We start from the raw sequence: 13,591 nt of genomic DNA on the forward strand, positions 1-13,591 counted from the left end.
GAGCCTTTCTTAAGCAAGGAAGAAGGCTGAAAGTTTCTCTTGAAGGTCTAAGGAATCTTTCTGGGAGGCTAAATTCCAGCAAATACTTCTGGCCTGGATGACTTTGGGACATGCTTATAAAATGAAATAAATGAACATAAAAGCTGTTACAGATAAAAATAGCAAGTGGGTACATAGCCAAATTTAGGGCACAGATTATAGGAGGTATATATAATCAGTTAGGTCCACATTGGCCATGCTGGGAGACTTGGGTCTTTTGGGATCTAAATCTTAATTCCTTTTTTTTCTTGTGGTACGAAAATTCCAGTTAGTGGGTTTATAGGCCTCCAAACTGAAGCCCTATCTGCAGAGCACATTGAACTGCCCAAAGCATACAAACAGTGATGTCTATAAGAATAAGTGACAAATAATGGATCACATGTGACAAGCTGAGTCCCTTGTTGTAATTCAATGCAATGAGACTTGAGCATTGCTGGGCCCATGGTCCTGGGCCTTGGCCCTAAATTATTATGTCTTTCCCAACTTGCACAAAAAGTAAATGCTCCACTATGGGAGACTAAGCTATTCATCAATAGTTACAGCCCTCAGTTTTGGGATGCCTAGGACACATTGAAGTGAAGGCACTTGCATTTTACAGGCACAGAAGTAGTCCATCCCAGCTATTGTCATATTCTCAGATAGAGCCAGAGAAAGGAAGCAGAAGGTAACCAAGGCTATTACCCACAAAAATTAGTCTCAGTCCTCCCCAGCCTGGTGCATTATAGGGCGCTTGAGAGCCTTGTAGATACTACCAATGCTCCCCTATGCATATCTTACCTGCTTGAGGAGGAAGGAGCAGAAGATTCAGGAGTCAGAGAGGATATTGGAAACCTAAAAACTCATCCTATTTATAGAGGTTTTAATTATCCTACCAGGCCATCCCAGGAGACACCCATTCTGTGGCAAAGCCTGAATCATTCTGGTCCCAGCCCAGCTCAGCCCAGCTTGACCTCTCCCTCTGCAAACCGTTTGGTTTATTTACTTCCCCCACTTGCTCATGAACCTGTTTGTCACTACAGTAGGTGACACTGTTTAAGTCCCATTTAATTAGGAGAATGTGTTTGTGTGTGTATGTATTTGTGCTGTGAGGGTCCCAAAAGACAGAGGTGTTGACTGAGTTCATCCTTAATATATGTCACTTGCCAATACTAATAGAGGGCAACAGTCAACTCATACTGAAGAAGGATATCTACATAGTCACTTACAAACATATGTTACCGTTGAAACTAGAGATTCTATTTATTTGGCCAGAATATAGTCCCTGGAAGAGGTTTCTTTTAGACTAACCTTTTTCTTGTGCTGGTAGATATTTGGATATTAACCTATTAACTTATTTTGAATTACTATTATTTTTCATTTAACAGCTCCACAGGCTAGTTGGGAGAAGTAGATACATGGTCAGTTTTGGGGATGAGGGGTGCTGATGGTGGAAATTCTACCACTTAAGCCTTCTAAGACTTAATACTGAAAAGTTTGAGTTGAGGGACAACATGGAAGTTTGTGATATCTGTGAGACAGAAATGCTGCTAGAGACCCCAGCTTCTGTTCATTTCCCATCTCCATGCCCTTGGATGCCAGCACAGTGTCTTGAGCATGGGAGATTCTTAGTAAATATTTTTGGGGTAAATGAATTATTGGATTGTGGAAGCACTGAAGAATCTTATGTAAGGTGCAAAAAACTGTAGACTCACCTGTATTTCTACATTAGTCTCACATCTAGATCCTGTTTGGACCTTTTCCTATGTATCCATCAGCCAATCTGTTAATTTTAATAACACTTGCTATTACTTACTGTGTGTTCAGGATTCTACAAGGGAATCACAACAGTGCAGAAAGATTTTAGTTCAGTTGGAATAAAGAAGCCTCACATAGAAAAATACTTTGAACTCCAGGGCTAGGACATGCTAAGTGCTGAGTATTAGAAACCTAGGTGCATGTGCAGTCCTCATGGCTGGGCCTGGACGTCCCTTAGGAGGTGAGCTTCATGTTGTTCCTGAAAGGATTCAGGTGGGCAGAGAAGAAAGCAAAGAACTTCTGAGTGGGGAGAAGGGAAGAATCAAATGTACTAAGGTGAGAGTTTATATGTTGTGTTTGGATTCAAGTGAGCTAGTAAGTCTGGGTTGGGCAGAGGGATTTAGAAGAGTAGACTTAGAAAATTTTGGAACTGAAAGAGAAATCTAGCCTTAGCCCCTGAATTTTTCAGATAAGGAAACTGAGGTTCAGCTAGGTTGAGTGTATTTGCCAAGGGTTTCACGGGCTATGACTAAAGCCAGGCCTGGTTTACTTGTTTCCTCACTCTAGCCCGATATGCTTTCTGAGACATTCTCTGAGGCAGATTTGGGGCCTACTTTATGGTTTGTTTTAATGAGAAAGGAGAAGCAGGGTTTTGGTCAGGAAAAGCGACGTAATCAAAGTATTGTTTAGACGAAGAATCTAATGGCTCTGTTGTAGGTGGTCAGATGTCTCAGTTTGTCTGGGACTAAGGAGTTTCCCAGGACATGAGACTTTCAGTGGGATAGTTCTGGGCAATCTGGACCAAGTTGGTCACCCTAAACTGTGGTGTACAAGATGAATTGGAAAGAGGAGTACTGGGCAGTGAGGCCAGTTAGGAGTCTATTATATGGCACAGGTGAGAAGTGACAAGGACTTCGACCTGGATGCAGTGGTTCAAAACTATAGGAAGGTAGATGGATAATAGCAGGAATAAAGGGATGAGGTCTGGAGACAGATTAGAAGAGGGGCAGGGAAAGTGGGAACATTAGGTGAGATTCCAAGTCTTTAAGTCTAGATAACTAGTAGAACTATGGTACACTGAAGAAATGTAACTTCTGAAGGGGGACTGATGGGTCTAAGATCCAGTGCTTCTATTGGCATTTCCCAGGGTCTGCCTTTTGTAGTCTTGTTATACTCCCTCCAGTTTGCATCCTTAGCTGTCTGGGGTCTCCCAGCACAGGTCAGGACTTTCTTAAGTCTGTTCATTAATTCTGAGAGCTGGGTCACATTAAGATTCTCCTTATGCTTTTGCATCTCTACTTAGTGCTCTTCAGTTATGTCTCTTTTCACCTGTTAGAATAAAAGAACTAGGGAAGATTTGGTTGTTCCCAGAGGCAAATAAGAGGAGTGGGGGTGGGATGGGCAGGGGTTGAGGACAATAGCCATCATGACACAGAACGACAATATTGTGTCCCCTTTCTCTTGGCATGTTCCATGGCTCTCTAGTAACTGTTTCTTTTGGTTAGACGGGCAGTTCTCTTTGTTTGATGCTGCAGTGAGAGAAAGACTATGTTCTTAAGAGTTGGATCTGCTATGTGTGCATTCATTTAACACTTAATACATTCCGATAGAATAGGCAGAGAACTATGTTGATCAGCCAATCAGTTAATCAATTAGTATTTGTGACCATACAGAGGGCGCCCTTTGTGGGCGCTGAAATAAAATGTAGTCTTTGTCCTTAAAGAGCTTTCAATGTCACTGGGATTGAAAGTTCAGTCTCACTGGGATACACAAGATCCTTTTCTGTGGTTCAAATTGCTTCACAGGTATTACTGCCATTGATAGGGTAGAGAAGGGTTGACTAGAGGGAACAAGGGGGAGGCCACAGGGCTAGAAATAAAACACCTTTGAAGGAATCATCAAATGTGACCTTTGTTTCTTTATCTGTAAAAGGAGAGGGTTGGAGCTTTCTTTTGGTATTGGCATTCTGAGATTCTGTCATGCCAATCTTAAGGTTAGCAATGGCTTTAGAGGTCATATTTAAACATTGCTCTATTCAGATATTTGGTAAAGCCCTCAGAACTTTGTGCTTCTCAGTCTTTCTCTGTGGAAAATAGAGAAGTCAATTATGGGTGTCCTGTTTCTTTATTAACATTTATAAATTTCATGAGGACCTACACTATTTTTAAAAATTATTTTTCAATGTGTTTTACAGCTTTAAATGCAGTCGTGTTGTTGTGTGACCTTTGGTCTCAAAGGCAAGATGTTTTAAGCTACAATTTATTGAAGTCTTATTGTGTGCTAGGCTCTGTGTTAAGCATTTTATATATATTATCTCCTTAAAAATAATTTCAATTTTTATTTCATATTCCATGGGTACATTCCATGAAGGTTTTTTACATGGGTATACTGCTTGGTGTTCAGCTTTGGGATATGAATAATCCCATTGCCCAAATAGTGAGCATAGCACCTAGTAGTTTTTCAACTCTTTCTCCCCTCTTCCCACTTCTAGTACTCCCCAGTGTCTATTGTTGTCATCATTATGTCCCAGAGTACCCTATATTTAGCTGCCACTTTTAAGTGAGAATATGTGGTATTTGGTTTTCTGCTCCTGCACTAATTTGCCTAGGATAACGGCCTCCAGCTGCATCTTATGCACCTGACAAAGGTCTAATATTCCAAATCTATAAGAAACTTATTATCTTGTTTAATGCCCACAGAAACTCCATGAGGCAGAGAATATTGTCTTCATTTTTCAAACAAGGACACTGGGCCTCAGAGAAGGATAAATAACTCACTCAAGGTCACACAACTTGCAACTGGCTGAGCTGAGGTTTGAACCCATGTCTTCCTAATTCCAAAGCCCTTGTTTGCAGCCCCTATGTTATATTGCCTTTTTTTGGAACAGGACTGGTGATTACTCCCTCCCCAATGAGAGAAATAACTTTCCACATAGACTGAAGTGAGTAATACCAGGGTAACTTCCTTATGACATACTGTGAAGGAATCTGACCTTGAAATGAGAATCTCCTGACCTTTAACCAGTCAAATATTTATTATTTTCTTATGTTTCTCCAGAACTTAGATGGTTTCAACACTAAAGGACCTTGTAATCTATTTGGGGAGATAAGCCAGATGCTTCTATTTACAGAAACAAAACCCACAGAGAAAAAGAATACCCTTCTCTCTTTACAATTGAGTGCTCTGGGCACTGGTTTGACATGAGACTGAAGAAGTTCCATTTATTGCCCATTCCCTGCAGTTCTTGATCTTATTGTAAGCCTTTGCTGTCCATTTCCCTTGGGATGCAGATGTGCCTAGTGGGTGTGACAGGTACTGTTTTGAGCTAATGGAGTTTTCAGGGAGTCTCCTTGTCATATTTTGGCCAAATCATTAAGAATAATTATCATGGAACTCTCAGACCTCCTTTTTCCTTCTTTTGAGATGTCTATTGAGATTAATCCTACGGGATCCAGAGGATGGCTATTGTATTACAAGTGAAGACCCCTGTGTAATGCTGGGGCAGGCACTTTTTTCCTGCTTGTCCCTTTGGCATTAAGCAGGTGGATAAACTGCAGATGTGGCACAAATGAACACCTTCCCCTGGAGAGGAGCGCAGCTAATTAGTAGACATAAAACCCTTTGAGATCTCTTGATATTGAAAGGTCATTTATTATCATCTGCACAAATAAGTTCCCATTTAAAAATCTTTTCTTGTAAGTGAATTACCGTCCTGTTAATTATAGACCATTTCCCTTTTAATAACATCTGTGGGAGTCAATGGTTTATGAAGGTAACTCTGGTATCAGCAATATTTTTACTCTGTCAGAAAATGTGTTCTGAGCCCAAGGAAGGAAGCCTAGGTTTCCTGGGGATTGAGTGCACAGGTTTCAGTCTGGAGCTGTGCTCCTCCTCCCCAGCTTGTAGCCCAGCCTTTTCTTCTACTGTAGACTTTTGTTTTTGGATACAAGAGCCAGCATTGCTCCTCTCTCCAAGATCACAGGCCATATCTTCCCCACAATGAAATGAACTAGAAAGTGTCAGAAATCACTGTAACACAGCCCATGGAATTTTAGGTAATTCCTAACACATGGCTAATAAGGCTACAGACCAAAACTGAGACCTTCAAAATGACTGACCATGGCAGAATTTGGATCATTCAGGTCAGGTTTCTGAGTTTCTTCTTTTTCTTTTTGTTAAAGAGCTTTACTGAGATATAATTCACATACCATACAATTCACCCATTTGAAGTGTATGATTCAATGTTATCTAGTTTTGTTCAGCCATTACTGAGATCCCCCTGAAAGAAATTCTGTGCCCATTAGCAGTCATCTGCCATTCTGTCCTCTTCCAGCCCCTGGCAGCCACTAATCTGCTTTCTGTCTCTATGGATTTACCTATTCTGGATATTTCATGCAAATGGAATCTTATAATATGTGGTCTTTTTTTAGACTAGCTTATTTCACATAACAATATTTTTAAGGTTCATGTATGTTGAAGCAGGTTTTAGCACTTCTTTTCCTGTAAGTCTGAATAATAGTCCATTATATGAATAGACAGTACATCATATTTTGCTTATCCATTCCTCCACTGGTGGCCATTTGGGCTGTTTCCTCCTTTGGGCTATTTGAATAATGCTGCTGTGAACATTTGTGGACAAATTTTTTGTACAGATGTAGTCCTCTGCAACTAGGCCATGCACCTAGGGGTGGAGTTGCTGGGTCACATGGTAACTCTATGTTTAACTTTTTGAGGAACTGCCAAACTGTTTTGAGTTTTTTTTTTAAAGAAATTTCTGGAGCAGAGTGGTTGGTTTAAAAACCTTGACTTGAGGATGCCAACAGGCTAAACCTGCCCAGCCGAGACACAGCTGGGCAGAGGCAAGGGCTGTGGAGTTGAACTGTGGCTCTGGATCTCCCAAGGGTCTTGCACAACCTTCCGACCCAGCAGTTACCAGAAAACCCACAGTAGTAGGCACCTGATAAACGTTTGATGACTGAAGGAATGCATATGTCTTGAGGTAAAGTGGGAGTGGAGGAAATGCGGTAGGGAAGATAGGTAAATAGCTTTGTAATCTGTGACGTTCCCATTGTATTTTAGGGATTTTAGCAATTCCCCTGGGGTGCCATTAGTGTTTTCAGTTCTCTCACTGCCACCCCTCCCTTCGTCAATTCCATCAGGAAGGGAAGAGGTGAATTTAGGGAAGATAGTATATGGAAACCAATGTTCAGGCATTTGCCTATTCCCCTTTCGAGAATAGTCAGGTCTCCTCCTGACTTTCCTTGCAGCCCTTCCTGGCCCTTCCTCACCCTGGTGCACCAGAGATCACTTGAATAGAGACTTGGAAGCCCTGGCTTCTCTTCAGGGCCCTGAATTCACTCTCATCATGAACTTGGGAAAGACACTTCCACATTGTGACTTTATTTCTCCCCTTATCTATAAAATGAGGAAGAGGTTTGAAGTGACAGCTGGATGAACTGGATGACTTCGCCTCTGCAAGTCTGTGCCTCCAGAGGTCTCTTGTGCTCTGAGACTCTGTATAAACTTGCTTCATGTCTCTCTCTCCTCCTCATCTTTATTCTTGTCATCTCTCAGGAGAGGTCCTGGTTACTATTTGCTTGGACTTTTGTGTAACTATCAACAGATCTTCCTGCCTCCAATCTTCCTTTCTAATTTATTTTCCACACTATTCTCAGAGGAATTCTCTCTTCTCAAGAAGGGTTATCATGCCCTTTAAGAATAAAGGGTTATAATTTTCCATAAGAATCAAGTCCCAAAACTTTAATATGCTATTCAAGGCCTTCCATGGCAAGCAGATTTTTTCAGGGATGTATTCTTACTTCTTTCCAACCACACTGGACTTCTTGATGTTCTTTAAGTACATCAAGAGAGAAAATCAGGTAATGCCAGGGAGCTTTCATGAAGGATTGAGTAAGGAAAGGAATCCTTCTGAGGTCTTTGCCAGCAAAGCACAGCAAGAGTATTAGAGGCTACTAGAGGATGGTGTAGGGGCTTTGGTGGAGATTATCTGGGACTGGGGAGGGGTGCCATCACCAGTCCTCTGTGATTTATTGCCTGGTCCCGTAAGTCGGGGCAGTTGATGCTTGCATAATACATCTACTTGTCATGTCCACCTAGCAAAATCTTGGCATAGTCAAGAAACAAGAAGATATGATGGAGGAGTTGGAAGCCAAGTAAGAGTTTTCTCCACTGGTTGCCTGGTTCATTTATTCACTGATTCATTTATCTTCTTGATGAATGCTTAGTGAGGAAGATAGAACTGTTAACAGTCAAACGGATTCTGGGAAGAGATTATGGCAGAGCTGCGGCCAGGTTGGAGTAAGAACAAAATTTCATTATCATCAATTCTTCTCACACAGTGGGACTAGCCCAGACAAGTGCTCTCTCTTCTGCTGCTCTTGCCCCTGACGCTTACACCACAGTGGCTTCACACCCTTCTGCATGCCTGAGCCACGACCTGGCTAAATTACCACACCACTTTGCTATGGGAATTCTGCCTAATCATCCTCCTTTAATCTTCAATCTCTTTATTGTGGTCACAAATGCTCCACATGGCCCCAGTCAACCTGCAGGAAAGAAATCATTAGCTTTGTGCAGCATCAGAATTAGCAACATCTTCCTGTCCCAGGAGAAGAGGGGATGGGAGGATGGCACAGTTCAGGGCTTAGGGGAGGATAGGGGAGGAAAAGTTGCAGCAAAGGGAGAGGCCCAGGCAGGATTTTGTTGTGAAATGTTACCTGGGCTGCACCTGCTGTATGCAAGAGAAGAGGCTGGGAGTCCCCTCTGCAGGGTATTCATGTCCCATCTTTGTGCCATGAGGAGATGGGCTGGTGAAGGTGAGTGCAGGGAGGTTCCCTGTCATCTCAAACCTCCCAGGCTCCATAGTACTGTTTCAAGTATCCAGAGCTTTCCTGCCTTTGAAAAGCGAAAAAGTGTCTCAGGAGAGACTGTGATTTTTGCAAGGTCATGCAGGGTCCCACAAGAAGTTAATAGCAAAACTATAGTCAGAATTCAAACTTCCTAACACAAGCATATGACTTGTATACTTGTTTCAGGACTCTATGTTCTATGTTTTCCTCTTGTCACATTTACGGATCCAGTCCAAGGCAGAGAGAACATGACTGTGAGGTCAGGCATATCTGCGTGGGAATCCCAGTTCTGCTCAGGATTGTTGAAGAAATTAAATGAGCTAAAGTATGTGAGTACCTAGCCTGGTACCTGGTATGGGAGGTTATGCAGTCAGTGTGTTGCTCTCCTTCCCTTCCAAGGTGGCCTGGCTGTTATCTCCTTTCTGGAAACTCACTGAGCATCTGAGATCCTGACCTCCTTGGGTACAGTCCTGAGTTTATTTAGGCCTACACTTATAGGATGTGTCAGGAGCTCAAGTACTTTATGAACAGAGATTAATTGCTTTTATGATTTAATACATTGGCCATCCACAGTGGTGAGATGCTCCCTGAACTATGCTATTTGAGAAACAATGAAGGAACTTTGTGAGGCTAATAAGATTTGTGCTGTTAATTTAAGTCTTGAGGATGTGGACTACAGAGAGTATAATATTTTATAGAATTTGTTTAAAGCTACACTCTCACCTTTGCCATAACCTGGCCTTTCATAATACATTCCCATGGCCACCTGGCATCATGGGTAAGGCTCTCATCAAATGCTTCTTGGAGAGCCATGCATCTTGCAGAAGAGGAGGTGGGAAATTTCCACAACGAAAGGACTATGAATGGGGTGAGAGAAAGGCAGGGAAGCAGGTGAATATCATTTCCATTATTTGTTCAGTGGTGGTTTTGAGTGAACATCTCTCTTTAGTCCAGAATAGGCAGGAAAATGATATGAATTTTAATCGTTGGCAAATGCAAATTAATATATTTAGTGAGAAATATAGTGTGAAGCACATGAAACTGCACTGTCAGGAAGAGAAGTTGAATCTGGGGTCAGAAGAACTGGTTTCCGTTCCTGGTTCTGCAAACTGTCATCAAACTTGAAGGACTCATTCTGAGGCAGAGAATGAGTAAATCATTAGCTTCATGAAGCATCAGAATCAGCAGCACCTTCCTGTTGCAGGAGAAGAGGGAAGGGGAGGATAGCACATTTCAGGGCTTAGGGCAGTATAGGGGAGAAAAAGTGAGAAGGAAGGCTGACAGAAGTGTTGCAGACACTGCAACACTTGCATACTAAACACTGTATACTAAAGTAGATGTTAATCTGCGCTGCAATGTGTATATGCTGATTCAGCTGTAATTCCGTCACTCACTTGTTACACTCTTACATTTTCACCAGTAAGCAGTCCTTGTGCCTCCTTGTATGGGTGGCCCAGTCTCTGATACCAGATCAGCAGCTTCAGCTTCATGCAGAGTCCTTCCTTTGAAAATCCAGCTTTTGCTTGATTTTATTATAGGATCTTGGTCTCATGTTAGTGTCTCTCTACCTCAGTCTTCCCAGACTGCAGGAATTCTTGCCCATAATATCTGGCCAGTACTTTTGTTCTAGGCTTATCTCCATAGACCTGATATCCACCTTTTCTCTTCCTATTACCCAGTAAATGTCCGTCTTTAGATTGTGAACATACAAGACACTGGCCTTTACAGGGCCTCTTATCTCTGTCACAGCATGGAGTTTTCATGACAACAAAGAGCTGAGAACTCTGCTGGCACATAGTAGGCACTCAAGACAGGTTAGCTGCTTTCAGTACTATTTTCTGTAGGTAGATGTCTTAGCATGATTATTATTATTACTGAAACCCACCCAAATTATCCATATGGAACTGGGCTCTGACCCAGGAAAGGGGGGCCCAGGGGTTGCTGTACTGCCAGTTGAGCACATGCCTTAGTGTGTACATCTGTCTGCCAGCCTCTTGGCTGTGTCTGCCTGCACTGTGTTGCCACCTCCTGTGCAGCACTCATCCTCTGTGCCGCTCTCCGGGCTTGCCTCTCCTCCATGCAGAGTTGTGGCCTTCCTAAGGGTTCGTTGGTGGTTTATTCATCTTTGTTTTCCCAGCTCACAGCTCAGCTCCTAATGTATAGCGTGCCCTGGGAAATGCCTTAGGGTGAATAACTTAAAAAGGAGAACCAAATGATGGATGCTACTGAAATGTGTACTGCAAATGAAACAAAAACACTCTCAGCTACCCTGGCTCTAGAGCCAGCCTGCCTGGGTTTGAATGCTGGCTCTGGTGCTTGCGAGCCAGATGAACCTATACAGTGACTGGCACATAGTAAGCCTTCAGTGAATGTAAACTATGATTATTTTTTATCGTCATCATTATAAAAAGTCTTTAGTGGACTGGCTTCTAAAATACGGAGTGCAGTTTTGGCCTCCAAAACCTTAAGGAAGAAGTAATTTTGAAATGTTAGAAAAAGGTAACTAGAAGGTGATGACAATCTCCTACTTCAAGGCCTCTGAACTTGCTGTTTCCACCGTTAGAAATACTGTTTCCTCAGTCACATGATTTAATTCTTCATTTAGTTCAAGTATTTACTCAAGTGTCACTTTATCAGAAAAATTCCTGGTCATCCCGTCAATAGCAACCTTTTCCCACCAGTCGTCGTTTTCTAATTCTCCATTCTACTACTCTGCTTTATTTTTCTCCTTGGCACTTACCACTGTCACCTGAGTTAGTACATATTTGTTCATTTATTATCTCTCTCCCTCACTAGAAAGTAAACACCTTGAAGCCTCAGTGCCTAGGACAGTGCTGGCATGGTGGGTAAATGCTTGTTGATAGGATTGAGTGGTAAAAGTAAGTCTCTTCATTTAGAGGATGACAGCGGAGAAGGTGTTAAGTGGAAGACTATAAGATCAAGAAAGGCCTGTATTATATGAATATAGTTATAATCACAATTACCTAAAATACTAGAATAAGGAAGTCCCCATCTTTTTAAGGCTTGAGAAAGCTAAGATTAAGACAAAGGAAAGGAAGTTTTATTTTATACAACAGGGCATAGTTTAGGGGAATTCCTCAATCCAAGAAGTGGTGCCCTGTGGAAAATAAGAATCTGTTCATAGATTTCTGGAACACCTGGGTACCTCTCTAGTCATTTAGCCCTGGGGGTTTCCTTAGCCTTCTTGCATTCTGCTCCTGGGTCCTCAGTTAGAGGCAGGCTCTGATATGAAGACACATGGGGCTGGTATGAAATTGGCCATTTTGGATGTTTCCATGAACCAATATAATGAGAGAGAGAAGTGAGAGGGCAAAGAATAGAGGTTGTTAAGAGCAAAGAGGAGGGATGGAGGGTTGGAAGAGACGGAGTGGAGAATAAGGGATTAGTATTTCCCCTGGGTCTTCACAAGTGAGAGACACAGGGAGGAAACCCTGGAGGAAGTGTCTACATTTGAAAAGTTTAGAGGACTACCATACACCTTGGGTTAGAAAGGGTCATTCATTCTATGGTTTGTTCATTTAACAAATGTTTATTGATAACTGACTATGTATCAGACACTTTTCTAGAGACGGAGGTTGCAGCAGTGAGATCCTGCCCTCATACAGCTTTTACATTCTAGGCTGGGGGGACATACAATAAACAAAGAAGTAACATGGGTGTATGTCAGTGCCAAGTGCCATGGTGAGAAAGAAACAGGGAAAGGGACAGGAAGTGCTGGAATGGTGGGTGGAATGGGGGGCAGGGACAGGTTGTGATTTGTAACTGGGCAGGTGACTGGCGAAGTCCCCTCTGAGAAGGTGACATTTGATAATAGCCTGAAGGAGGTGAAATTTTCTCTTTGGCTTCAACCAGAGGCCTCCTTGGTCCTGGGTAGCCGGGTTTAACTGTGTGTTCCTGAGTCTCATTTCCTTCCCTGGCCCAGGCTCTCTCGTTTCCTTTACCCAGTGAACATTAGGCGCTGGGGACACACCATGAACAAGACAAACAGGCTCCATGACTTTGTGGACCTTTCAGTCCAAAAAAGGAAATAGGTAAATGGTTATTACCTAACAGCATGAGGGATGCTGCATTAGGACATTTCCAGCTCCGAGCAGGGTATTGTTCTTTCTAGAGGGGGATTAGGGAAGGCTTCCCAGCTGAGATGGAAACTTCGGTTGGATTTTGTATTTTCATCATTTCCAGTCCTTTGTCCTTGTCTTCTGTCCCTCCCTTCTTTGCTGAATGTCTCCTCAGATTTCAAGTCCCCATCTCACATTTCTTGTTGTATTAGACATCATGACTGGTTCTTCCTTGGCCTTTACTTCCCAGTTTAATGAAGATAATAGCTATTTCCACCCACATACTCATAAGAATGCAGAAGTGTTACAGGGGATTAATGGCATTTTAGGATTAAGGACATGATGGTAGTTTAAAAGCTTTTAGCTCCTCCTAAATTAGGATATCTACCTGACATTGCTAAGCCTCTCAGATTTCCCTTGTGACAATAGTTCTATTTCTCCTTAGGCTCACACTAGCTACTGTTTGGAAAATTTGGGCACAATTTTCTTGGGTGTTAAGTCCTTGTCCTTTGGACCCCATCTCTTTCCCTTATAGGACTTTGTGAAAACAGAGCTTAGGAACGTGGCACTTGATGAACTTACAAGGGATGTGACAGGTGTCAGGGAAGCTTGATGATTGCCAGCCATAGCCACGGTGGGAACTGATGCAGACTGCTCAATAGTTCTCTTATTCTTGTGTCACAGACCCCACTGATCTGGCGGGGCACCAGAGGCCTTAGGAGCGGGACACCTTTCTCTACCTGGGTCTTCATAATCTGTCCTGTCTCCTGTTTCTGACTCCATCTCCCCTCCAAAACTCCCCTGCTCTACTTAAAATGATCTCTTTGCCTAGCCTTGGGTGCATTTCCACATCTCCAGTTAGGTGGTAAG

Source organism: Colobus angolensis, unplaced genomic scaffold (genome assembly GCF_000951035.1).
Source record: "Colobus angolensis palliatus isolate OR3802 unplaced genomic scaffold, Cang.pa_1.0 Scaffold169, whole genome shotgun sequence".
NCBI lineage: Eukaryota > Metazoa > Chordata > Mammalia > Primates > Cercopithecidae > Colobus > Colobus angolensis.